The 25,886-nt window shown below is 40.3% G+C and overlaps 1 long non-coding RNA gene across 1 annotated transcript in view; it reads right to left on the bottom strand.

Moving 5' to 3' along the window:
- Window positions 1–25,299, bottom strand: part of LOC136884241 (uncharacterized) — a 51,397-nt gene extending 26,098 nt beyond the window's left edge. The window contains exons 1-2 of the long non-coding RNA XR_010861321.2: window positions 25,209–25,299; window positions 10,488–10,659 (exon numbers count right to left, since the gene is read on the bottom strand). This is a non-coding gene — a long non-coding RNA (uncharacterized lncRNA). The remainder of the gene's footprint in view (window positions 1–10,487; window positions 10,660–25,208) is intronic.
- Window positions 25,300–25,886: the final 587 nt, after the last annotated feature.

The raw sequence follows: 25,886 nt of genomic DNA, 5'->3' as shown, positions 1-25,886 counted from the left end.
TCCAATCTGGTGCGTTTATTGTCCGATGTCAAGAGCTGCGGCACCCATTTTGCGGATAATTTTTTCATACCCTATTCTTCGGTTAAAATATATGTCTCAAGTATTATTACAATATTATAAGTCCATCTGTTCAATACAATACAATATGATCCACTATTTCATATGGTCAAATATTTTTTATACATCCTCAGAAGACATCCCTACAGCTTCAGCAATGTCCCGCACTTTCAGTCGACGATACTCCATGACCATTTTATGCATTTTTGCAATAAATTCTGGGGTCATAACACTTTTTGGCCGTCCACTACGCAGATCATCATCCAAGCTCTCCCAACCAAATTTAACTCTGTCCACTTGGCAACAGTGGAAAATGAAGGAGCAGAGTCCCCCAGTGTGTTCTGAAAATCTGCATGAATTTCCTTTGCTTTCATACCTTTCTTTACAAAGTATTTAATCACTGCTTGAATCTCAGTTTTTTCCATTGTCACAAATCACTACGCGGGAACAACAACAAAGTCGTCACTACCACACTCCTGCAGCTAGAGCACTGACGCGCCACGTGTTCACTCACAAAGGATGTGTGATTATTGCGCGGGAACCTCGTTGCTCTAGCACTGACATCTAGCGGTGATTCCAAGAACTTTTCAAACCGTCCTCGTAGTTGCAAATAGAGCATCATGGAGATACTTCATTCACAGAAGGCTGCAGATAGAATGCTCACAGGCAATAAGTCCGTATGGAAGATGTGTAAGTATATGGAAGCGCATAAAAGAGTTAAGAACAACGGCAGGGAACAGAAATAATTAAATGTAAAAAAGACTATGAAAACCTGCGTACCTTCTATAATGGAGCAAATGACTTGACCAATCTACTACGAGAATACTTTCCAAAAATGCTGCCTTACAGGTTATAACTGGCGTAAGAAAATGTAATCGAGATTTTAATCCCAATTAGGTATTGATTTTGAAGCTCATAGATTAAAATCACGAAAGCTTGACATAAATCGTTGTCCATAACTCTTAAGACTCCCCATTAGGCTTTTTGGTGATTATCAGCAAATCACAGGAAAGTAAGACAATCAAAATGAGCTTCATACATCTCATGATAGATAGCACCACACTTGAAAGCGAGAAGTAGCTGAAAATCAGTCTAGCCTACTCCGTATATTTGTGTCTAGCTCCGGGTAGCTACGTAGCGCTTGTGCGGAGGTGGTTGCACGCAAGCCAAAGTACCAGCTGATTTACACCCCCAGGTAGTTTACCTCCCAGGCAGCTGCCAGCTAGTTTTACCAGCAGATGGTCGAACCGGCCCTAAGCCTAATAAATGTCTGCATTGTCAGTTTATTTTTCTCAGATGTCAGTGTTAGATAATTTACTTGAGCATCCAAATGACTGCTAACACTAAAGGTGGTAAAACTGTAAAGTAGTGTGCAGCCCAGGCTGGTTGAAATAACACAACTGTGGTGTTAACCTACAGATATATTTGTCTGTAATAGTATCAGGTGTTCACAATTTAACTGTATTCAGCACAACACAGCACTGGCTGTAATGATCATAGGAATGTTGAAATTTCGTAGATATGCTAACTAACCAATGCACTAACGAATTATGCCAAAAAAATTATTAGTTCCCAGTCTTGCACCAGGTAAAAATATGGCGTTGCAAGCACTCAGAACGTGCAATTTTTCCAACTCTTGACGTTAAGTTCCTCTGGTGGAATTCCGTTGTCAGATCCTTGGTTGTTATAGGTGCACCTTATAGGGACCACCTTGTGTAACATGCATTTCCAGCTTTGCAAGAACGCAGCTGTGACCACACCACTATTTTCAAGCAAGATGGGGCAACACCACATGTCACTCACCAGGTGAAATATTTGCTGTGAGAAAACTTCAGTAAAGACCCCATCATCTCTAGGCATTTTCCAGATGCGCAACCTTCAATATCTCCCGACCTAAATCCATGCGACTTCTGGTTGTGGGGATATCAGGGACATATCCAGTCTCTGCCGAAACTCAAGGCTAGCAATCAACAAGATGTCACTCCGATTTCACCAGATATGCTGTGGGCAGCTGTCGACCATGCCGCGTTACGGTTGCAGCCTGTTGCCGAGTTGGGAGGCCATATTGAACAGTGTTTGTAACCATAAATCCTAAATATGCTAGAATCACCGTTTTCATGTGTGATTTTTCCTGCCTTTTTCTGCAAACCTACCACTCATTACAGCACCATATTTTGCATCTGGTGGCAAGACATGGAACTAGTAATTTTTTTTGCTAGGGGCTTTACGTCGCACCAACACAGATAGGTAAAAAATTAGATGGATGGCTTTTCCGGCGTTTGCTCTATTAACCAGCGTTTCGTCTTAGGTCTGACACTAGACTCTTCAGAGTGGGATGTGTCAGACCCTACCCACTGACGCTGGGGTGTATGCAGGTGAACTTATCAGAAGCTTATTTTATGAAGCACAGTCTGATAACTGCATACGGGAGATAAAACTCCACAATGGAGTATGCAGTTATCAGACTGTGCTTCATAAAATAAGCTTCTGATAAGTTCACCTGCATACACCCCAGCGTCAGTGGGTAGGGTCTGACACATCCCACTCTGAAGAGTCTAGTGTCAGACCTAAGACGAAACGCTGGTTAATAGAGCAAACGCCGGAAAAGCCATCCATCTAATTTTTGATCTGATTTTTGATATGCTCTATTGGTGGAAAAGAATCTAATTCCCTCCATGGGAACTTAGAATTTCCACAGATAGGTCTTATGGCGACGATGGGATAGGAAAGGCCTAAGAGTTGGAAGGAAGCGGCCGTGGCCTTAATTAAGGTACAGCCCCAGCATTTGCCTGGTGTGAAAATGGGAAACCACTGAAAACCATTTTCAGGGCTGCCGATAGTGGGATTCGAACCTACTATCTCCCGGATGCAAGCTCACAGCCGCGCGCCTCTACGCACACGGCCAACTCGCCTGGTAGTAATTTTTGTGGCATAATTCATGAGCACATTGCTTAGTTAACATATCTACGAAATTTCAGACACCTACGACCATTACAGCCTGTGCTGTGCCACGCTGAACACCATCAGTTTAATAATAATAATGTTACTGGCTTTATGTCCCACTAACTACTATTTTACAGTTTTCGGAGACACCGAGGTGCCAGAATTTTGTCGCACAGGAGTTTTTATACGTGCCAGTAAATCTACCAACACGAGGCTGATATATTTGAGCACCTTCAAATATCACCAGACAGCCACAATCAAACCTGCCAAGTTGGGGTCAGAAGACCAGTACCTCAACCATCTGATGGTGGTGATTATTGTTTTAAGAGAAAGTACAGCTGGGCAACCACCCTCTATATAACATTAATCAGAGGGAAAAAATAGAAGGGGTCTGACACTTCGAAAAATGAAAGTATCGGCCAAAGGAAGACATGGGCCATGAAGGGCATGAAAATGAAAGACTCCCTAGGCCTCCATACGTAATACCGTTGGGGTCGGAAAAGAACAAGTGTTGACCAAGGGTGGTCGGATAGGATAGATGAAAGTGGGGAGTCTGGCACAAATAAGTGGAAGCAATGCCTGGACTCGGCTAAGGGCCCCGTGGTCGCCAAACCATGCTCCAAAGTTTAGAGCCCTTGGGGCCACTTTTAGTCGCCTCTTAGGACAGGCAGGGGACACCGTGGGTGTTATTCTACCGTCCCCACCCACAGGGGTCATCAACCATCTGAGCCACTCAGCCAGGCTACTGTCAGCTTAATTGTGGACATGCAGTATACAGTTTGTGTCAAACATTCTGGGACAAACTGAAACAGGTAATAGAGGGTCCACAACTGATTATATTGAGATAGGGGCCAATGATTGGAAATTCATATTTATTGTGTTATGGACATACACCGAGTACACTACATAACAACGAAGCGCATAGTAATTGTTCAAAGTGACGACCGCCAGCCTAAATGCAAGCATGGCAGCGGCGCACGAATATCTGCCGAATTCTCTCAAAGATCCCTGGTTTGCTGTACCAGGAGACAGGCAGCTTGGACCTTTTTCTACAAGAGTTTCATACACCAACAACTTGACGTACCGGTAATCCCAGAGGAGAAGGTCCAGGGGTGTGAGATCTGGCAATCGCACTGCACATGGGACATTATCACTCCTTCCAACGCAACGATAAGGGTAAATGTTCAGGTACTCGCGGACATTAACATCGAAGTGGGCTGGTGCACAGACGTGTTGAAACCACAAACTTTCGCAGACAAGGGGTACAGTCTCCAGCAACTGTGGCAGCACATCTCGCAGGAACACCAGGTAAAGTGGACCAGTCAAATAGGGACAGAAAGTAAGACTTATGCCATGTCAAGAAAGTAAGGTGAAATTTGTTAAGTTTCGCAGAGAACTTGCTCTGCATCATCAGAAGAAAATAGACTGTCCAGGAAGGCTTCTTAAACAATGAGCTTTGAATTTAGACGTTATAACAGAAGTGGAAATGGTACATTCATTCGCCTTATTGACTTACGGCATATGTGCATCTAATATACGAGGGCTGATCAACAAAGGCCGAGACAGATTATTCTTCACAGATGTTTATTACTCCATTTCAATGTTTACATGATCTTTTTCAAAGTCGTCCCCTCCTACTTCAGTGCACTTTTTATAGCATCTCTGCCAGTCCTTGAACACATGCTGCAGACCATTCTTTGTCAGGTCCTTGAGAACCACCTTTTCTTGGGCACTGCTTCAGAGTTCTCAAATTGAATGCCCCTAAGCTTTGCCTTTAGTGATGGGAATTAAAAAATTCACAGGATGCAAGATCAGGGCTATAAGGTGGATGCAGTACACAGGTAATGTTGAATCAAGCCAGAAACTGGATGACTTGATTTGAGACTCACGGACAATCACAGCAGCTGTGTTGATGTCTTCAGTAACAGCAGAAGCCGAAACACTAGGCCCACCTTGCTTAGCACAGAAGAGTGTCTGCTTTGAAGTCCTTGAACTACCTAAACACTGCTGCACAAGGTAGTGCACGTTCACCGTACGCTTGCTTCAGCTTTCGTAAGACTTGATTGCGCTGTACTGCTCCTCTCGCGTCACCTACATTGTCTGGTATGCAAAATGCACGTAGCATCTACAAAATAGAGCATTACTACCAACCTACCAATGCGAGAGTGCTGCCGCCTACGGACGTTATACATAAAAATTTGCTCTTTTCAAATATCTTATGTTACAGATAGGAAACTTGTCACGGAAGCTACAGGAAAAAATCATTCTCAGTCTTTGTTGATCAGCCTTCGTATATGCTTGTGTGTCTTATTACAGCGTGGTTTCACGTAATTCTGACAATAGCAAATTTCAAGAAGGGAGCTGAATTATTTACACAAGGCAAACTGAAGAATACGGTTAGGCCTATAGTAATGCATATATCACAATAAAGGCAGAAATATATAACACTAAATTTAGTGAAGGTGAGAAAGTGTGTTTATTTCCTTAATTCCTCATTAAGCTTGAAAACAGACTTAAATAATGAACATTTTAATTAATAATTTATTGCATAAAGGAATCTCCATTATTGATAATTTTGGTGGTTATGCCTTGTGATTTCAATATGTAACTAGTCAAGTTGGCAGCAGTGATGAGCCATTAGAAAAAGAGAATAGGATTGCGATATTTGCTTTTTAATGCATCACCTTACGTACAGAGATATTAAATACCTTGCAGAACAAAAATGGCAAACCAGACACCTGTAGGATCTGAACCCATAACTTCTCGATTTCACGTAAGCTGCCCTATCTGTCTCTTGTATACGTACTGAACACCAATACGTTGAATGTTTATTTGAAGTGGCTTATATCAGAGTTCTCAATAACATCTACAAGACCTCTTCATCCTTTGTTAATGTCGGTGAAGCGACTTCAGAATTCTGTCGGAAGAGGTGTTAAACAAGGTGATCTAATCTCTCCAAAGCTATTCTCAGCTGTTTTGGAGATGGCAGTGTCGAAGTTAAATCGGGAAGGAGACAAACTCCAGACATTAGTTACCAATCTTGCCATGGAATGCGAGTCAGTCGGCTTGAAGATGAACCTTCCGAAACAAAAGTCAACAACACGCCGGTCAGTGAATATCTGGGAGAGTTGATGAATATGAAAGGTAAGATAAGACCAGAAATTTTTCGACGCATTAAGCTAGGATGGCAGGCTTATGGAAGAAATTCAACTCTCTTCAGATCAGATATGCCAGTAAATCAGGAGAAATAAGTTTATGATCAGTGAATTCTACCTGTGCTGACTTAATAGCTGTGAGACCTGGGGCCTATTCCACGAACGAACTTTGCGACTTTTCACTTTGCACTTTTCAGTTCAGATTTTGTTCCACCACTGCTTTTCAGATTTAGCTTGCAAAGTGAAAAGTGAAAAATTAGAAATCTTTTCACTTTTCAAGCCTGTTATGTCCCTCCACTGGTACAGAAATGCAAAGTGCAAAGAAATGAAGTGAAAAGTTTTCATAAATCTTGCAAAGAGATGATTCCCTTTTCATATGTTAATTAACAAGTACGTACATTAGTTTCTCGGCGTAGAATTTGGTTTAGTGATATAAACACGTTACGACGTGAGCTTTTGTTAGCATCAAGTGAGGACAGTGATGAAGAATCCAATAATAGAACGTACAAAGACAGGATTAATTTTCATAACCTCACTTCAACGTACTATCGCAAGTGATTTCGTATTATCCCACCAGAGGCTGACTATATTCTTGAAATGATCGGTCATTTATTGAAACAGAAGTAAATTCCTTTCCGAAAAAGAACAAATTCTTGTGTTTACATTTTTTAGTAAATCGTACCCAGCTGTACTGTGTAACAGCAATGCATGGGACATCAAAATCAATTGTTTGCAGAACTGTTACCAAAGTCTTAGATGTTATAGTAAATGTAATATTTCCTAACAGTACTTAATATAGCGACGGGATTTCTAATGAAGGGTGAATGTCTTTCTGTGTGTATATGTGTTGACGGTACTCTCGTTAACATTGATGTGTGTCATCATTTGAGAGGTTATCTTTAAAGTTGTCAAAAAGGGATGTCAAGTTTCTCCTTGACAACTTCCAGCACAACCAGCTTCTTATAATAACCTTTCTTTCCCATGATAAAAACTTAAACGGTACCTACGACAATTATACCGCCAAGTTCGCCGCGAAAAGTAAAGCATTAAAATCATAGGGTATTAGGCCTATACAGTTTGCTCATGGAATAAACTCGATCGGATCACTCATTCGCAAAGACTTTTCACTTTGCGAAGAAATTGAAAAGTTGAGCCTAGTTCATGGTGGAGCAGAAAGACTTCGCACTTTTTGCACTTTGCAAGAATTGGAAAGTGAAAAGTGCAAAGTTGAAAAGTTGCAAAGTTCGTTCGTGGAACAGGCCCCTGGACACTGAAGGAATTTACGAAAGGGAAACTTAGAACAGCGCAGAGAGGCATGGAAAGGTCAATGCTCGGTTTTACAAGGAATGATAAGAAGAGAGCAGATGACATCAGATTAGTCACTAATGTTAATGACATTCTTGAGAGAATAGCCACCTTAAAATGGCAATGGGCTGGACATATTGCTTGAAGGGAAGATGACAGATGGACAAAGCTAGTGTTGGAATCTAGTCCAAGAGATCATCAAAGGCCTAGAGGAAGACCTCCAGACAGATGGGACAAAGACATCAAGAGAATAGCTGGTGCTACCTGGCAGAGAACTGCGAGACAGTTCTACCTGCAGAGTTCTGCTAAAGACTTACCCGAGTTCACGACAAAGAAGCCACATCATGAAATGATAGCATTGGCTGATGATCATGATGACAGCCCTGATTGGTCTCCATGGCAACCTTGTAGACTGCATTGGAGGCAAACCCAGTACCACTGAAACTCTCCCTTCTTACAACCCTACGATTTTCCCATCTTATTGATTTTTGATTAAAGGGGCCTAACAGCCAGGTCATTGACCCCTAATGGTACAAGGTGCAACGAAATGAAAAGATAATTAAAACTTCACTGACTAAAATATGAAATGAAAATGAAAAAATGACCATGAATCCAAAATAATCAGTGGGTCCAATTCACAATGCCTTCTTTTCTGAGATAATGCTTGTCCAGAAAAAGTCCAAAATCCAGGTCACCAACCCCTCCGGTAAAGCAGAACCATGGTGTTCTCCTATAGTGGTACTACTCCTAGGTAACGTAGATCCATAGTGTTCTTCACATGTTTGTACTAATCACAATTATTCTCATGGTTCTACTTTAATCATCCCTTGGTCGCTCCTTTTTTCGCCTCTTTCGATAGGCAGGGAATACCGTGGGTTTATTCTTCGCCTGCACCCCCCCCCCCCCCACACACACCAGGGGTTCCCATCTTGGTACTATAAAGAAGTAAGACTAAAGGAGATGATACAAGCAAGGCAAAAAGGGAAAATGAGCAGGCTCAACTCTTTTCTGAACTGCTCTCTGAAAACAGAAGCGACAATTTTGCGAACCACGAGTGGTACACGTACCAAACTTTGAATAACAATGCTGTAATTAATGTGGATTTAATGTAGAAATAAATAGTCAAGACATTACCACTGTGGTAGAAAGGAGGATTTTTATTTTACAAGTTTTGATTATATAGACTATATATCCACCACGGACCAACAATGAAATTGATATCATGTACTGTAACTATGGAGATAATACGGGAAGTTTTCGAAGATCGAGTGGTTAATTGTCCCGCTAGATCTCCCGATTTAAATCCCTGTGGGGGATGCTGAAGTGGAAAGTGTATGTGTCACACGAGAGAACATTGTACAAGTTAATTCGAAACATCACTCGGGCTGAGAATCGCCAAGTGTCTGCAAACCTGTTTACTAGGTGCCTGTGTGTCCGACAGTTGGGGGACAACATTTTGAACATCAAATGTAATGCCAGGTAGGTTTTAGACTAATAGTTTCACTAGAAATAACTCTCTAGAAATGAACTGTCACAATGTGGTGAGGAGGAAAGGTGCGCGTTATACCGGCTAGAAAACTATCATCTTCATGATTCGTATCAATGTGATATACTATTGAGACAAATAAATTCCACCTAATCGATACCAATTTATTTGCCTTTGGCAAACTAAACACTGTAGTAAATGTTTTGTCTAGTGACTAGACTAGAGCTACTCTTGTTTAGATCTGCTATTTACAAGACATTGATGATGCTCGTTGTTCAAAAGGGGCCTAACATCGAAGGGCATCGGCCCCTACAAGACATTGGAAAACCTTTTAAATAATTAACATAGCTCGAACTAAGGAATATGTTATGGAAAGGGGAATAGGCTGAAACTATCCAATTATGGTTTAAAAACTTCTAGCAGTTAAAAATGGCTTATAGCTAAAAATACTTTCGATGTCATATACAATGCAGTTTTTCAAGTTAAGTAGATCTTATGTTAGCGTGAGTCTCAGATATCCTGGGAATGTGATGAGTTATCTTTTTAAGACAGTAGATCCTGTTTCAAAAAAAGTTTTCAAAATTTATATTTATATAATGCGTGTCGAAGAAATTTATAACCTCATTGGAGTTTGCATTCCAGAAAAGAATCTTAGTGATTGTTTGGCAATAGACTGCATTTATAAGTTAGCTGGTAGTTTGCAACCCAATCTGTAACTGGGAAGAAATGGGAGAAATATATTTATGTATGATGGAAACTGTTGTGGAAAAAAATAGTCATTTTGATTGCTGTAAAAAAACTTACCCCCTCAACACCCAGAGTGTTATTTTCCCTTTACATTTCTAGTCTTCTGGCTGTTGTCTGCCTTCTGTCTGCTGTTGTACTCGGGGTGTGTGTGTAAACATGCTCATTATCGCAGTGTGGCAGGGAAGTGGGGAAAGAAGGCGTGTCCTCATCTCCGTTGTTTGCTATTTCTTGTGGGGAAGGGAGATTCTAGCTGAGAATTGGAGCATTCTAGCTTGTTTATGTTGTTATTAATGAAATATTTCCTTCCTAATATCTTTATGTAAATATGGATATTATAATACAGGGGACTTGTGCTCTACAATGTCATTTAAATTTTTGTCTTTGTTGAAGAGTTTGTCCAAATAAATGAATGTTTTCATAATTGATCATTAAATTCTTTGTGTTCATTGTATTAGTAAATTAGTACTTACTAGGTGGAATCATTGATTTACTTCTCTCAATTATACTGGCTAGCGATCAAGTGTCATTGCGCCAGCCATGCCGTGCTCTGAGTGGTGCTGCGACCAAAGCTCAAAGAAAAAGACACTGTAGTATGTTAATAGAAAGAATATTGATATGGCTATTAGCAAATTTCATCTCCACTTAACAGATGCTTACACACACCCAATGCCATTCTGTCGTTAAAACAAGAACCGGTTTCTTTATGTACAATCTATTAAAAACAAATTGGAACAATCTATTCAAGGTATTAAAAGTAAAGCTACTTCTAAAAGTCAAAATGGAACAACACAGACCTGTTTCTGTACAGAGAAAATCATTTCCCATCATGAAAATTGTTGCAAGTAACATGATAAACTTGAGACTATGGTGATTGAGCTTGTTGAGTGTGGATGGAAAGTTTGTCGACACCAGGGCCTCTTCCAGTCTTCTCTGAGCTGAACATTCCACCTTCCATGTCCAGCTTACCTAGAAAATACAAGAAAAACCAGTCAGTCACACCTATATAGCTGACTCAAGAATGCACGATGTGCAGTAACAAGAAACTCTCCTCCCAAACGAAAATGATCTAACTTCTAACAAAGTATGAGGAAAGTTGTTCCAAAGAAAGGCTATGAAACCATTATCCTCAGACAAGTATACAGGGCCACATAAACCCAGACTGTCCAGTAGCATTTTTAATCTCCAAGACTTAAACAGCAGTATGGAAGGCGCACACAATTTTTGACCTTGCACGGAGCATGCACGTGTTCGACCTAGCAGTCGCCACTCTGAATTTCAGCTGTTAACATGAGCCGGTTATTTTCATATGTAAAAGTTACTCTACGTAAGAGTCAGCTCAACGAGTCCGCGGTCGATGATTAGCTGTTCTCCGGCCAGTGGTTGAAGCATTAGGGAGCCCGGTGTACATGGACCTGCCTTGGCAGACACAGGCAACTGATCATCCGTTGCTTTTTTCTGGTCTGCTGTGGCTATCGTGTCCTTCAGGATTTAAAGCTTTCAGGTCTGGAAACCAGGCTTTGTTTACCTGTTCAGATTCCTCCTTATGGTTGAAGCTGTTGGTGTGCTTCAGGATTTCAATGGCTTCCCTCTGTGGCTGGGCATGATAAGAGAGTAGTTGACAGTACTTCGGTGTTGCTGTACTGTATGCCATAGCCTGCTAGCAGCGAGTGTTCAGCGACTGATGATCTGTCTGTCTGTCCCAGCCGGCTATGTCTGTTATGCTCCTTCAATCGTGTGGCAATGCTGCGTTTGGTAGTGTCTATGTATACCTAGCTGCAGTTGCACGGGATCTTGTGGACACCTGCTGTGGAGAGAGGATGGTGCTTGTCTTTGGCAGACCTAAGTAGTACCTGTATTTTCTTCGTCAGCCTGTATATGGTTTTAACCCCATGGAACTCCAGTAGCCTCCCTATTCTGTCAGTTATTTTCTCAATATACGGGAGAAAGGCTTTAGCTGCCGGCTGCTTCTCTTCTTCTTGGTTGTTGGACGTCTGGGATGGAGTGCTCACTGGATATCTTTATGGTTGTACCTGTTAGCGAATAGGGCCCTATTGAGGTGGCCGAGTTCCTCATTTAAGTACTGAGGTTGACAAATTCTCTTAGCACGGTCAGCTAGCATCTTAATCACTCCGTATTTTTGTCGTGGGTGGTGGTTGGATGTCTTCTGAAGATAGCGGTCTGTGTGGGTCGGCTTGCGGTATACTGTATGTCCCAAGTTCAAATCGGCAGTCTTCACTACCAGAACATCGAGGAAAGGGAGCTTTCCCTCGTTTTCTGCCTCCATAGTGAACTGAACGCCACCTGGTAGTATCACCTCTCCTCCTGCTACTACAATGTTGTAGGCTTGTGAACAGGGGTCAGACAAGGCTGTAATCTTTCACCTTTGTTTACAGTTTACATGGAATCACCTGCTGAAAGTCAAAGCTGCAGAAAATGATTCAGTTAGGTGGAAATACAGAAAGCAATCTGGCCTATACCAACTACTTTATCATTGATGAAAGCTTGGAATCTAACATCTTGGAATTTGATACAATCAGGTGGAAACAATTGCAGGAGGGTAGTCATTTCCTTCTTGCTGTATGTTTTCCTTCCTGCCAGCACTCTCAGCCCCTTCCCATCTGCTGACTGTATGCCAGGTCTATAGCTCCACAAAGAGACCAGCAAATCCAGGAAAAACCATTGTCTTTACAAACTATGAATCTCATGTTAAATCTGTATTGATGGTTAAACTTCTTACAAAATTGCACATAACTATTTTAATCCTCCCAGCCAATACTATATAATTTACATCCAATTAAAACAAAACTTCACACATAAATAGACATGTTACGACCCGGCATTGGGTCATCCTCAGTAAGATATGTAAACACACAAAATAAAATGTTAGTTGGGCTGATATATATTTGCATTATTGAAGTTGAACCGTCTGATTTTAGTGTTACGTGGCCCGCTTATATCACCTGTGTTCTCAGCTGGACTCCATAGAATGGACATTATGCAAAGGGATGAAAGCTATGTAGGGAGGAGGAGAGTGATGTATGGTGGAGACCTAGAAGGAGGTGGACAGATAATGTACGAGAAGATATGGAGGAGAAATTAGGGGAAGATATTTGTGGGACAGGATAAAGTGGAAAAGACTTGGCAGAAACATCGACCCCACTTGAAGTGGGATAACATGAAGAAGAAGAAGAAGAAGGTATCAGCCCATGATGGAACACAACAACTAAGCCAACAATATACAGATACCAGTTGAACCACACCAAAGGACAACAAAACTTTGAAACAGAAAGACCTCCAGCTCCAGACTGTTTTAACGATCAACATTTCACGGTTTTATAACTTTCATTATGCTTTTTAAAAACTTTTAAACAAACATTTCGCTTTGTGTGTTTCCTAGGTTTTTAATTCAATTTACATACTTACTGAGGGTGACCCAATGCTGGGTTGAAACATGTCTATTTATGCGTGAAGTTTCGTCCTAATTGGACGTAAAATATATAGTACAGACTAGGATTAAAATAGTTTTGTACAATTTTGTAAGAAATCATTGCCTGTCTTGCGAAAATCTTTGACTTCTACCAAAACATTTCTAGAGAGGTTTCCATGCTTACACAGGTAGGCAGCCAAACTCTTTAAAATGTTCAATACTATGTACCTGTAGAACAATTTTTGTTTTTCTAGTTGCTTTATGTCGCACCGACACAAATAGGTCTTATGGCGACAATGGGATAGGAAAGACCTAGGAATGGGAAGGAAGCGGCAGTGACCTTAAGGTACAGCACCAGCATTTGACTGGTGTGAAAATGGGAAACCACGGAAAACCATTTTCAGAGCTGCCAACAGTGGGGTTCGAACCTACTATCTCCCGAATACTGGCCGCACTTAAGCAACTGCAGCTATCGAGCTCGGTGAACAACTATTATACAGAATGGAATTATGTAAGTCAGATCAGTTCTTCCATGTCAAACTACCCGAGTAACCAGTACGCATGAAATACTACCAAACACTGAAGAAAAAAAAAAAGTCTGCTAATAACGATGACATCTCTGAACCTGCCCGGAACAAATATGACAAATACATAGTATTTTAATAGATGATGCTTGTCGTTTAAAGGGGCGTACCACCTAGGTCATCAGCCCCTATTTGTACGAAATACTAAATGTGTAACAATTTAAAATTCCAAAATTCATCCACATCAGGCGAGTTGGCAGTGTGGTTAGCAGCGTGCAACTGTGAGTTTGCATCCGGGAGAGAGTGGGTCCGAACACCACTGTCGGCAGCCCTGAAGGTGGTTTTCCGTGGTTTCCCATTTTCACACTAGGCTAATACTGGGGTTGTACCTTAATTAAGGCCACAGCTACTTCCTTCCCATTCCTAAGCCTTTCCTGTCCCATCGTTGCCAGGAGACCTATCTGTTGGTGCAACGTAAAGCAAAAAAAAAATTCATCCACTAACGTGAATTCAAAACTTTATTATAAAGAACAATGATTATGAATTTAAAACAATCAGTGGATCTGACCCACACTGCGCCACCTTCCCCTAAAATAACTTAATTTTACTACTAACCAGGGGGCTGCTTCCGAAGTACAATCCTGAATCGATGATGCTTATTGTCTAAAGCGGTCCAAAATTCAGGTCAACGGCCTCTCAATGGTACTTATCGCAAGTAAGACTTGTGGTGTTCCTCACATTGTGGTCCTACTCACAGGTAATGTACTACGCACAGCGTAACGCAGACCTATGGTGCTTTTCATATAATGGCGCTACTAATGTGCAATGCACACCCGTGGTGTTCCTTACATACCTGTACTAATCACAGGGACCCATACTATTCCACAGGGTTTCTCACATGGTGGGTACTATTCACAAGCAATGCAAACCCGCAGCGTTGTTCATATAGTGGTACTAATCACAGGGAATTCACAGACCCACGATGTCCACAACCAGATTATGAAACATCCAAGAGAGTTCTTTCTTCTTTCTTTATTCGTGTCAGAAGTATCAACTTTACTTATAGATATTTAACAAAAAGCAACATCTACTTTTCTACTATACAAATATACAAGTCTATTATACAATCACAGATAGAGCAACAATATTCAAGAGCTAGATGATGCTTGCCCAGTATTGGGCGACGTCAATAGCGTTGGGGGAGGCTGCAATCAAGTCTTTCATAGTGCACATTGAAGGACATAAAACACACTGACATAGATGTTGGATCGTCTGCTGCTCTCCGCAATCACAAAGTGATGAATCACTTGAGAAGCCCCACTTCCGCAAGTTTACTTTGGTTCTGCCGACTTCTGTACGGAGTCTGTTAAGGGCTTTCCATACTGTCCACTTGTCCTGGTGTCCACATGGAAGACTTTCCTTTGGCTCTATCCAGTTGGAAAGGTGGTGGATTCTTTCTTTCCACATTGTGACTCTAGCATTCTCTGCTTTCCCCTCAAGGTTGACTGATGTGCGGAGAAAACTTTTCCTAGATTTTAGCCTCTGTGTGGCTGGTTGGTATCCATAGAGAGGATGTGCTTCTGAAGAAGATGCCTGGAGCCTTTCTTTGTTAGCTGCTACCTCCCTACGAATCTCACCGGGAGCAATACCAGCTAAAAGTTGGACCTTCTCAATGGGTGTAGGTTTCAAACATCCAGTGATGATCCTGCAGCTTTCGTTTAAAGCTATGTCGACCTGCTTCGTATGAGCTGACCTGTACCAAACTGGGGAGGCATATTCTCCTGCAGAATAGCATAGAGCTAGAGCTGATGTTCTAATTGTTTGTGGTTGTGTTCCCCAACTTGTTCCTGATAACTTTCGTAGAATGTTGTTTCTGGCAGCTATCTTTTGTTTCAGGTTTTGGCAATGTTTCTTATATGTTAATGTGCGATCCAGCATAACTCCCAGGTACTTTGGCGTAAAGCAGTGTTCCAGTAAGTTCCCCTTCCATAGTACTTTGAGTTTCTGAGAGGCCTGCGCATGCCGCAGATGGAACGCACAGATTTGAGTCTTAGCTGGATTTGGTTTGAGTTGGTTTTTCTCATAATAGTTACCTAGCTCTTCTAATGCAGCAGTTAAAGAGATCTCTGCTTCATCAAAGGTATCAGTTTGAGTAGTAAGTGCAAGGTCATCGGCATAGATAAAGCTTTTAGTATTTTCTGGTAATGGCTGGTCATTAGTGTAGATGTTGAAAAGAACAGGAGCCAGTACACTGCCTTGAGGTAGTCCATTCCTTTGATTCCTCCATCTGCTTCGGCGTCCTTGGAATTCGACAAAAAAGCGACGATTTTCCAGGAGAGTAGCTATCATCTTGGTTACCTTGATGTCTGTAATCATTCTATAAAGTTTGTGTAATAATATCCTGTGATTTACTGTATCGTAGGCGGCTGAGAGGTCCACAAAAGCCACACCAGTAATCTTCTTCATTTCAAACCCGTCCTCGATATGCTGGGTTAGATGTAAAACCTGTGCTGTGCAACTCTTTCCTGGGCGGAAGCCACATTGCTGAGGGATTAGGACTTGGTCTACTACTCCCATTAAGCGATTGAGCAACATTCTTTCCATTATTTTGTATAGGTGGCAGAGTAAGGAGATTGGTCTTAAATTTTTAGGGTTCGAAGGTTCCTTTCCAGGTTTCAGAAATGCGATCACCTTGGATTTTCTCCATATTTTTGGAATTTTTAGGGAAGTAAAGCAGTTGTTGAAGAATTTTAAAAGCCATGCCTGTGTGGTTGAACTGAAGTGTTTTATTTGTTCTATTGTGATATCATCTAATCCTGCCGCTTTTCCATTTTTGGCGCATTGAATCGCTTTCTGTAATTCCGTTATTTCAAATGGCCGGGATAGGTTACTGGACTTCATTACCTCGCTTTTTAGGATATTATGTTCCATCTTCCTTATTGGGTGATTTGTTTTCCCATTGATGGCAAGCTGATTTGCGATTTGGTTTGCCGTAACATTTGCATGGACTGGTCCCTTTGTTGGATCGTTGCTAAGTCGTTTGAGAAGCTTCCAAGCCTTTCGGCTATCCCTTGACATGTCAGTTTCCTCCATAAGTTTGATCCAAGCATCTTTCTTTGCCTCTGCAATTGAGGAAAGCAGTTTCCTTCCAGCTGAGATAGTGTCTTCACTTAGTGGATCTTCCTGAAACAGTGAAATATATGTGTTCATTTGGGCAGCTGTGTCTGAAGTTAGACCTTGTATATAGTTAACTCTGCATCCTCGTGGTATGGAAGCGCGGGAAGCTTTCTTCACAGCTTCAACAAACTGATCATAAAACTCTGGTGTTGGGTGGATATCTGATATTTTATCAAGGGTTGAGCTGAACTTCTCCCAGTCTGCTTTTTTGAAATTATATCTCCTTCGAAACGGAACCTTTATTGGTTGAATTGCAGAGAAAAGTTGACACATTACGGGCCGATGCTGGGTATTTGGAATAGGATTGCACATTGATTTCACACATTGCTGTGCCACGTGTTCACTCACAAATATCAGGTCTGGGTTGAAGCCTCGTCGCCATCTACTGCTGTTAAAGGATGGAGGTAGTTTGGGGTCATGAATAAGTTGTAATTGGTAATCATCAGCCCATTCTAACACAGCTTCTCCATTATTATCATCATCTGTATATCCCCATGCACTGTTATGGCTGTTGAAGTCTCCAACCACAAAGTTTGTCTTTTGCTTGAAGTAGTTATCTGGAATTTTAAAGGAGAAATCTACATTTGGTGGTTTGTAGATGCCCGAAACGGTGCAGTTACTGAGTTCCACAGTTATTATCTCGATTTGATTTTCATTGGTGGTTGCAACAGACAAAATTTGTAAATTTGGTTTGGCAAAAACAGCGCTGCCATACTGTCTGTGGGGAATCTCGGCCACAAGTCTCACTCCCGCTATTTTTGGTCGCCGTAGTTGCTCATCCCTGTGAGTTTCCTGAAGGCATAATATATCACATTTGTAAGTTTGACAAAGCTGGTGTAATATTCCTTCTTTAGATGGAGATAAACCTTCAATATTTACAGATATAATGGTTAGTGTTGGTCTTGATAAAGACCGTTCTGAATATAGCGATTGGGTCCAAGAGAGTGTGGCCTCTTCTTTTGTCCTTGGGGTGTTCTAACCGAAGCTGGACAGAGGGAAGCCTTTGTCATAGTGGCGGATACGTGGGTATTGTAAATCCATAGTGATCCATCCTCCCAACACATGGTATTCTGCACAGTGTACTAATTATAAGTTAAAAACTTCATTTTTCCATATTGAACTGAGATTCACAACTGGAATTGAGGAAAAGTTCAACCTATTCAATACAAAGTATGTCGTAAGATGTTTACAGCATGTTATTTATCAGTTTAAAGTATCGGTTTCGACGCATAGTAGTGACATCTTCAGCTTGAAGTTACAAGATGGGCAGGATACATGCAAAGTTCAAATGGTTACAATTTTACATTTAGGACTAAATAAACAATGGATAAAATATGGAGTGATGTAATGCATTACAGGTGTTACAGTCTAGTATGGTACATTGATGTATAATTAAAGTCATAGAAATTAAAAGCCAAATTCTTTTGAGGATCCACCCAGCCTCTTATAATTAGGCCCCTATTATTATTATTATTATTATTATTATTATTTGTTTTACACCCACCCTCTGAAACGAGCGTGAATACGCTGACCATTCAGCCGAAAGCACCGGACGGGGAGGGTAACTTTTTTTTTTTGCTATTTGTTTTACATCGCACCGACACAGATAGGTCTTATGGTGACGATGGGACAGGAAAGGCCTAGGAATGGGAAGCGGCCGTGGCCTTAAGGTACAGCCCCAGCATTTACCTGGTGTGAAAATGGGAACCCACGGAAAGCCATCTTCGGGGCTGCCGACAGTGGGGTTCGAATACACTATCTCTCGGATGAGAGCTCACAGCTGCGTGCTCCTAATCACACGGCCAACTCGCCCAGTGTGGATAACTTAGTAACATCAAATACAGTAGAGACAATACGCGACACATCAAGGAACAGTGATTAGAGCTCTGTCTAGCAGAGTGACCTAGGAGTTACTGATTCTGTCATAAGAGCACGTGTATATGTTTGTGAAGTTTTTGGCGTTATTGAAGTGCTTGCATTAAGTAGACATAATAATAGTAGCATGTGTCATTCCTTTATACCTCCTCTCAATGACTATGAAATGCAGAAGGATTCGCAGTCTTTCTTTCGTTTCCCTCGTGTCAAGAAAATGTAAGTAAATATTGTGTTTGCACATATATATTCTTCCAGTTACAAAGAGATCTATACAGTACTTCTAACATTTCTGACCTGCACGATCCATATTTTAACTGGTTTAAAATATAATCTTATTTTATTGTATAGTGCAGCAGTTAACCTTTAATACCGATGTGTTGTTGTAAGTGTGATCTGTGGGTTTTGATTTAATTCAAGAAAACGCATATGCGTATGTGTGTGGCTGGTTGTGTTCCAAGTTACCCCATTTGGAATGCCGTAATGCATTGTCAAGCACTGAAGGAAATGTGGGTGATTTAAGAAATGTACATATTTTATTGAAACAATATGATGATGCAAATTTGCTTTAACCTAATGTAATGGCACGTATTTCTTATAAGGAAAGTTTGAATGTTCTTGAGGACAAATTTATAGATTTTCTTTCTGTTAGTAGGCTTCAAGTTAAAAGGAAAATTGTCCAGCTCTTAAATATAAATTCATTGAATCATGTGTGTAAGGAATGTGCCGATATTTTTCTTGACAAGGTTAGTGTCTCAATGTGATGATTCAATGCTTTTAAATGAGAAAAAAGACAAATCTAGCCGTGAAAGTTCAAGTAGGAATACTAAAGGTAAACAAGTAATGCATAAATGAAAGGTCAAGCCCTTTCACGTCTTTGTTATGTGTCTAATTTCACTCTTTTAAGTAATAACCTGTTAAATAAATTTTCATTTATTTATCCAGAATTGCTTTAGCAACTTTGAAGTTAATATCTTAGTAACACTTTCTTTCTATATCTAATTTATCCATTTCCGTATATGCAATTCCATTGATATTTGAATTTAGCGCTAAATTTCAGGTTACGCCACTAGCGAATTGTCTCCCATTTTAACAAGGCTAAATCCGGAAGTGTTGCGTATTGTCTACTGTATTTGGTAACATGTTTTATTAAGGTTTTGGAAATGAGAAGCTGTAATTAAGGAATAGGATTGACGAAGAACAAAGCAATGTAAAAATTTATGGGAACTATACATTTAAATAAATAACTAACTTGTGGCCACTGATGTTTTGTACCTGCATGTTTATTTATTTACTTATTTATTTATTTATTAGGCCTATATACAACCCCCTACGGGTGGAAGCGGTAGAATTAATCCGAGATTCGGGGTGGCGGTACTGATTACTCTTTTAAGAGGAAATGTAACTGGGCAACCATTCTCTGTTACCTCTAAAGAGGGGAAAATGGAAGAGGTCCAACACTTCAAAAAAAATTTTTTTTTAAATGAAGGTACCGGTATAGGCTATAAAAGGGGAAGGGCTACAGTGGGTGGGAAAATGAAAGACTCCCTAGACCTCGTAAACCAAATACCGTCGGGGTCAGAAAAGAATAAGAGTTGTCCGAGGAAGGTCGAATGGTAAAAGTGAAGGTGAGGAGACTGCCACAAGTGGAAGCAATGTCAGACTCAGCAAAGAGAACTGTGGTCGCCAACCCACGCTCCTAAAATTTAAGAGTTCCTGGTTCCTCCTTTTACATACGTGTACCATTGTTGACGGCTACAAATTAAGAGAAACGTTGCCATTATCAGTTAAGCCTCCATCTCGTTGTAAAAGTTATGTTAAGGTATTAAGACTCAATCTATCCATCAAAGTCTTATGGTCTTCTGGAAATATAAATATGACTTTGAGCAGTTTAGAACTCCGTAATTGCTGCAATTATGAATTGCACAAATAACGCCAGCCATAATACTTGCATTAGTAAATTGCAATTTAAAACTATTTACTGAAACACCATAATAAATAATTATAAACACGCCAGTCGTCCAAGAATCATACAAGTGGCAATGTGTTATTGAATTCTTATTCACACCAAGCCATGCAGGTAGCAGCATAGGCAATAGTATTTACGTACTGTTAACTGCACACTTCTGTCTTCTGAAGATCCTTGCATACACACTCCCCTTGTTCATGAATGATTCCTGGAATGGCCTTCTTGGAACCTGTCCATTTTTCACTAAAATTTGTATGACCACCAATTATGCTTGCCATCATGTTATCCTTAGCCGACTTCTTTGCTAGATTCTATTTCCTAGTAAGTTCCTTCAATTTCTCCTTACTTCCACAGCCATTTCTATCCAACCTGCACCTCCTTAGTCTCTTCACTTATATTATAATACTAGCTGATGTACCCGTGCTTCGCTACGGAATTCTACAATGCATACAGAATTCTAGGTTAGCTAGTGTACACGTTGTGAGCAAGATTGTATTAAATTGCAAAGCTCTTAACGTTACCCTAGAAACGCGAGAGCGATGTCGCCAAACATCTTTTCTCATATGAAGACTGAATTAGGGAATTTTCACTGTAATTGTAGACCCGCTTGCATACCATCAGTCACAATAAGGTTGGGAAGCTTTCATTTTAATGGTAGACACTCACTCTCCACCTGCCTTTCTACCTGGTTTTGACAACTGAAATGAACAAACATTACAGTGATGTCAGTAAGAATGCCGCAATTAAAACCAATGCTTTCATATGAAATACTCTATCAAATCACAAACCACACATTTTCTCACTTTCAACGAACAGGTCTAAGCTCCCGATATTACAGTCCAAAGTTTCAGAGCTGGGATGACCAAGCCGCAGACAGCTATGATCCGTGAACACTCTTCGTCTTTTTTTCGGCGGAGAGAAGGTCGAATAGTGGAGACTCCTAGGGCAAAAATCATGCCCTTTTACTAATATATTTCCTAGGAGTACACAATGAGAGGGTAAATATCAATTCACTATACTGGCGGAGGAAAAATTGGAATAAAATGAATGTAGAATTTAATAAAGGTGAGGAGGAAGAAGCTTAAGAAACTGCTCTTTTCAGGGTTGAAATTTGAGTCATTTAGTGAATTGTGGTGCTATAATTTCGAATAGGCCTAAATTGTTATTCTATACCAGGCCATAGGCCTACTACTACTACTACTACTACTACTATTATTTTGCTATTGGCTTTACGTCGCACTGACACAGATATGTCTTATGGCGACGATGGGACAGGAAAGGGCTAGGAGGGAAGAAAGTGGCCGTGGCCTTAAGGTACAGCCCCAGCATTTGCCTGGTGTGAAAATGGGAAACCACGGAAAACCATCTTCAGGGCTGCCAACAGTGGGGTTCCAAACTATTATCTCCCGAATACTGGATACTGGCCGCATTTAAACGAGTGCAGCTATCGAGCTCGGCACTACTACTACTACTAATAAGTGAGCCTCTACCTTAAGTACGCACACTGCTCATTCAAAACAGCGCGTCAGCGTGGGGATCGAACAGCTGGAATACTATGATGAACCGGTGTGTTACGTACCAGCTGTATCAGAAAATTTATGAACCAGAGGAATGGCATGCTAAAGAAGAAAGTTTTCTAACTCCCCGGCTATTTTCATTTTCATTTTCAATCAGTCAGGCTATTATACTCTGTACGCAGCAGTAATCCCATCTATCGGAGTTGAGAGGCAGCATAAGAGAAAGAACACCGCCGCTAACAATGGTCAATGTAACGTTATTGTTCATCAATGTTATGCGCTTTCGATATTGTAGGCCTTCACATTTAGTTTTCTTCCGACTTTGAAATACTACTCCTATCATAGTCGGTAAGGTAAAACTGAATAAAATATACATGGTCGGAAATTGTATTCTCTGCAACATTTGTTATGTAGGACTTTTCGATAGGACCAATAACATAGGTATTTAAAAATTAAATTTTAGGCGCCTTCCCCTAAACTACAATTTAATCCAGTTTGAAGAAAATTGTTTATAGCTTAGACTGTAGTTTCTTATTCGCCGTCTCTATATACCGATTTTCATTGAATTCTGTTAACCCATTTTCTCGTGGCTCGACGTTGATATGGACTTAGCATCAAAAATACAAATTCATGAATATCTGCATCATCATAGCCAGTACGATACAAATGTATAATTATTAATAATCTTGACCATGATGGTCGGGATTGGATCCGTATTGACTTAGTAACAGTGAATATGTTGGAAGATAGTCCGCCTAGTCAATACTATTCATTTATTTACCTTTCACCTTAACATCTAGTACATGTTTCGAGAATATAATGCATTCTCTTCCTCAGCTAGTAGATTAAAATTCATTACACAATAAGACCTGACTAAAATACGGGGGCCCCCATTAAAATTCAAAACAATGAGTATGACAATGTGACATTTAAAAATTTTGGATAGTACAAACATAGAATTAAAATCCCATTTTGTCAAGTACAAATTAAAAACACAATATAGTCTAATTAATGTCTAATTAAATACAACGTCTTGTGATGATATGAATTCACAGTGTCCTTGAAGTTGCCTTGCGTAGTTCAAAAATGTTGAGTTAAGGATGAATAAAATTGCATTAAAACTTGAAGTCCTGCCGATATCCACCGTTAATGGGTGTTAAAATGATGTCTATTTAAATTAAAATATTGGACACAGCGTCGTATAATGATGTGAAATTGCGGTGTCCTAGGAATTATAATACTATCTTGCGTAGTTCAATTGGATTTGTACAAGAATAAATGAAGTTGCGTTAAAACTTGGAGTCTTGCCATTATCTTCGGTTGATAGATGTATTATGCAGCCAGGTTGAAAATACGTTAAAATGGTCTATAAAAAGGAAATGAATTGAAAATTAACAAAAGGCTCCGACATGAACAAATGAGAATACTACGGGATAAAAATATTAAACCTTACCAGTGTGATGATGTAAATATTACGTGTGGCATGCATGTATTAGATAGATGTTGAGGCACCTGATGTTGTTTGGCAACTGGTTACAGAATTACATTGGGTTGCGTGTTGGATGGAAGGAGGGGTGGAAGGAACCGCCCCTGATACTACAGTCATACTTCCCCCCTTACACGCTTGACATCATTTGGCCTCTTACTAGGGTATTGTGTTACCAATTTAAACAACTGATTGTCTTCAGCAATGTGTTCATTTAGGTTGTTCTCATTATCAATGTATAAGACGGGTATGAGCGCAACACCAAATGTACTTGTAAAGTAGTAAAGTACGTATTAATATTCTCCAAAAAAACATATTTCTTAATTTGCCAGGGATTTTTCATTTGATATGTGTAAAAGTAATTATTATGTTCCATTTGTGACAAATTTTATAGTGATATTTAGGTGATACCAATGCGCACTATACCCGTATAAGACATAAATGGTCGGAAATTTAATTCTATATGGCTTTCGTTATGTAGTATTTATCGATACGACCACTAATATAAATATTTGAGAATTAAATTTTAGGCCTTCCCCCAAAGTACCATTTCACTCAACGTGAATAAAATTATGTACAGCCTAGATTTTGGTGGCTCGTTCTCCGACTTTGCATACAAATTTTCAATGAGATAGGACCACTAATACCGTGAATATTTAAGAATAAAATTTTTGACCTTCCCCTAAACTACCATTTCACTCAGCGTGAATAAAATTATTTATAGCCTAGATTGTAGCGACTTATTCCCCGACTTCGCATACCGATTTTCATTAAATTCTCTTCAGCCGTTTTCTAGTGATGCGTGTATAGTACATAGCCTACATACAGACAGGACAGGACAGACATAAATTACGGAAAAGTAAAAATTGCATTTCCTTGTTACTGTGGACATGGCCGATACAGAAATACCATTCTTTTCAAATTCTGAGCAATGTACAGACAAAACTCATTTTATATATATAGATAGCGGATCCTTACCATGTCTTACCACCTTCAACGGTACAAACCTATTCTCACATTCCTCAACAATTGCTTTAAACCGATCCCAGAGTATGTTTACATTTTTAAAAGAGACATTAACGGTCCGATATAATGCGGCTGACGTGACCAAAACTTAACGAGTATGAGGTACGTCCGGCAAGTACGAAAAGCATTGGTCTGGTTTGGTTAGGTCCGCCTGGTGGCAAAACCATTGGTCTGGGGACAAGCAAGCCAACAAGCCTCTAGCATCCCTTATGAAAACAATTGTAATTCACCGAAAAACAGTGATAGGTTAGGTTCGCGTACTATACGAGCGACAGCATTACACTAGGCTTATGCCTTATGGGAATATTTTCTTTAAGTTCCAACTAGACCAATTTGACAGAAACCTAGGCCTATTCCAGGTTTCAATCACATCACAGCGGTCCAATGCAGCAATATTTTAGGTCAACTGCAAATCTAAGATTAACGTAGAACGAAAGTTTACAGCCTTCAGCAATTAATGTTAGATTACATTCAATCAATTATCTTAAGACTCAAAAGAGCACATGTATAGCCTTACCTGTTATCTTCTTGTTACGAATACACTTGAAACCGACTCCTACTCCTAGCACTTGCCGAGTTAGACTGCGAAGTGCGAAGCTACAAGTCTGTTCTGTAGTGATGGGTCGCGTGATGCAAAGCTCTCAAGGCTTCTTCTTCTTCTTGGTTAGTTTTTGGACATCGTCGTAAGACGCTACGTCCAGTCACTGGTTTGCGGAATAATTAATGTCTGGGAGAGGTACCAACATGAGAAGAAATTAGTACACTACAAGATAGAAGGGTGAGCTATGTAATGAAGTGAATGACATCCGGTAATAATAAAACTGAGGAAAAAACCAAATAATATGGAGGCTAAACTAACTAGGATAACCCAAAAACACAGGGATACAGGGTTCTAATGCTTCACGTCTGTGTGGTCTGCCACGACGTCTTACTACAAACAAACTCAACCGGACCACAAATAAGGGTTGGGATACGAAAGGTCGTACCTATAGGGAAGGAAAAGGTTAGGATTGAATGTTACAGGTAAAAATAAAAAATAAAAATATTAAGACTACAACGCGAAAAGGCGGTTGAAACACTAAACACGAAACAGTTAACGGCAGTTGGCAACCCGCATGTAGAAGCTTAGCTACGAATGCGTGACGGTGATGTTCATATGTCTGACACTGAAAAATGATATGATCGACAGGACTTA

This window comes from Anabrus simplex, chromosome 12, assembly GCF_040414725.1.
Source record: "Anabrus simplex isolate iqAnaSimp1 chromosome 12, ASM4041472v1, whole genome shotgun sequence".
Taxonomy (NCBI): Eukaryota; Metazoa; Arthropoda; class Insecta; order Orthoptera; family Tettigoniidae; genus Anabrus; species Anabrus simplex.
The sequence above is the reverse complement of the archived record's forward strand: the minus strand, read 5'-3'. Positions and strand labels throughout refer to the sequence as shown.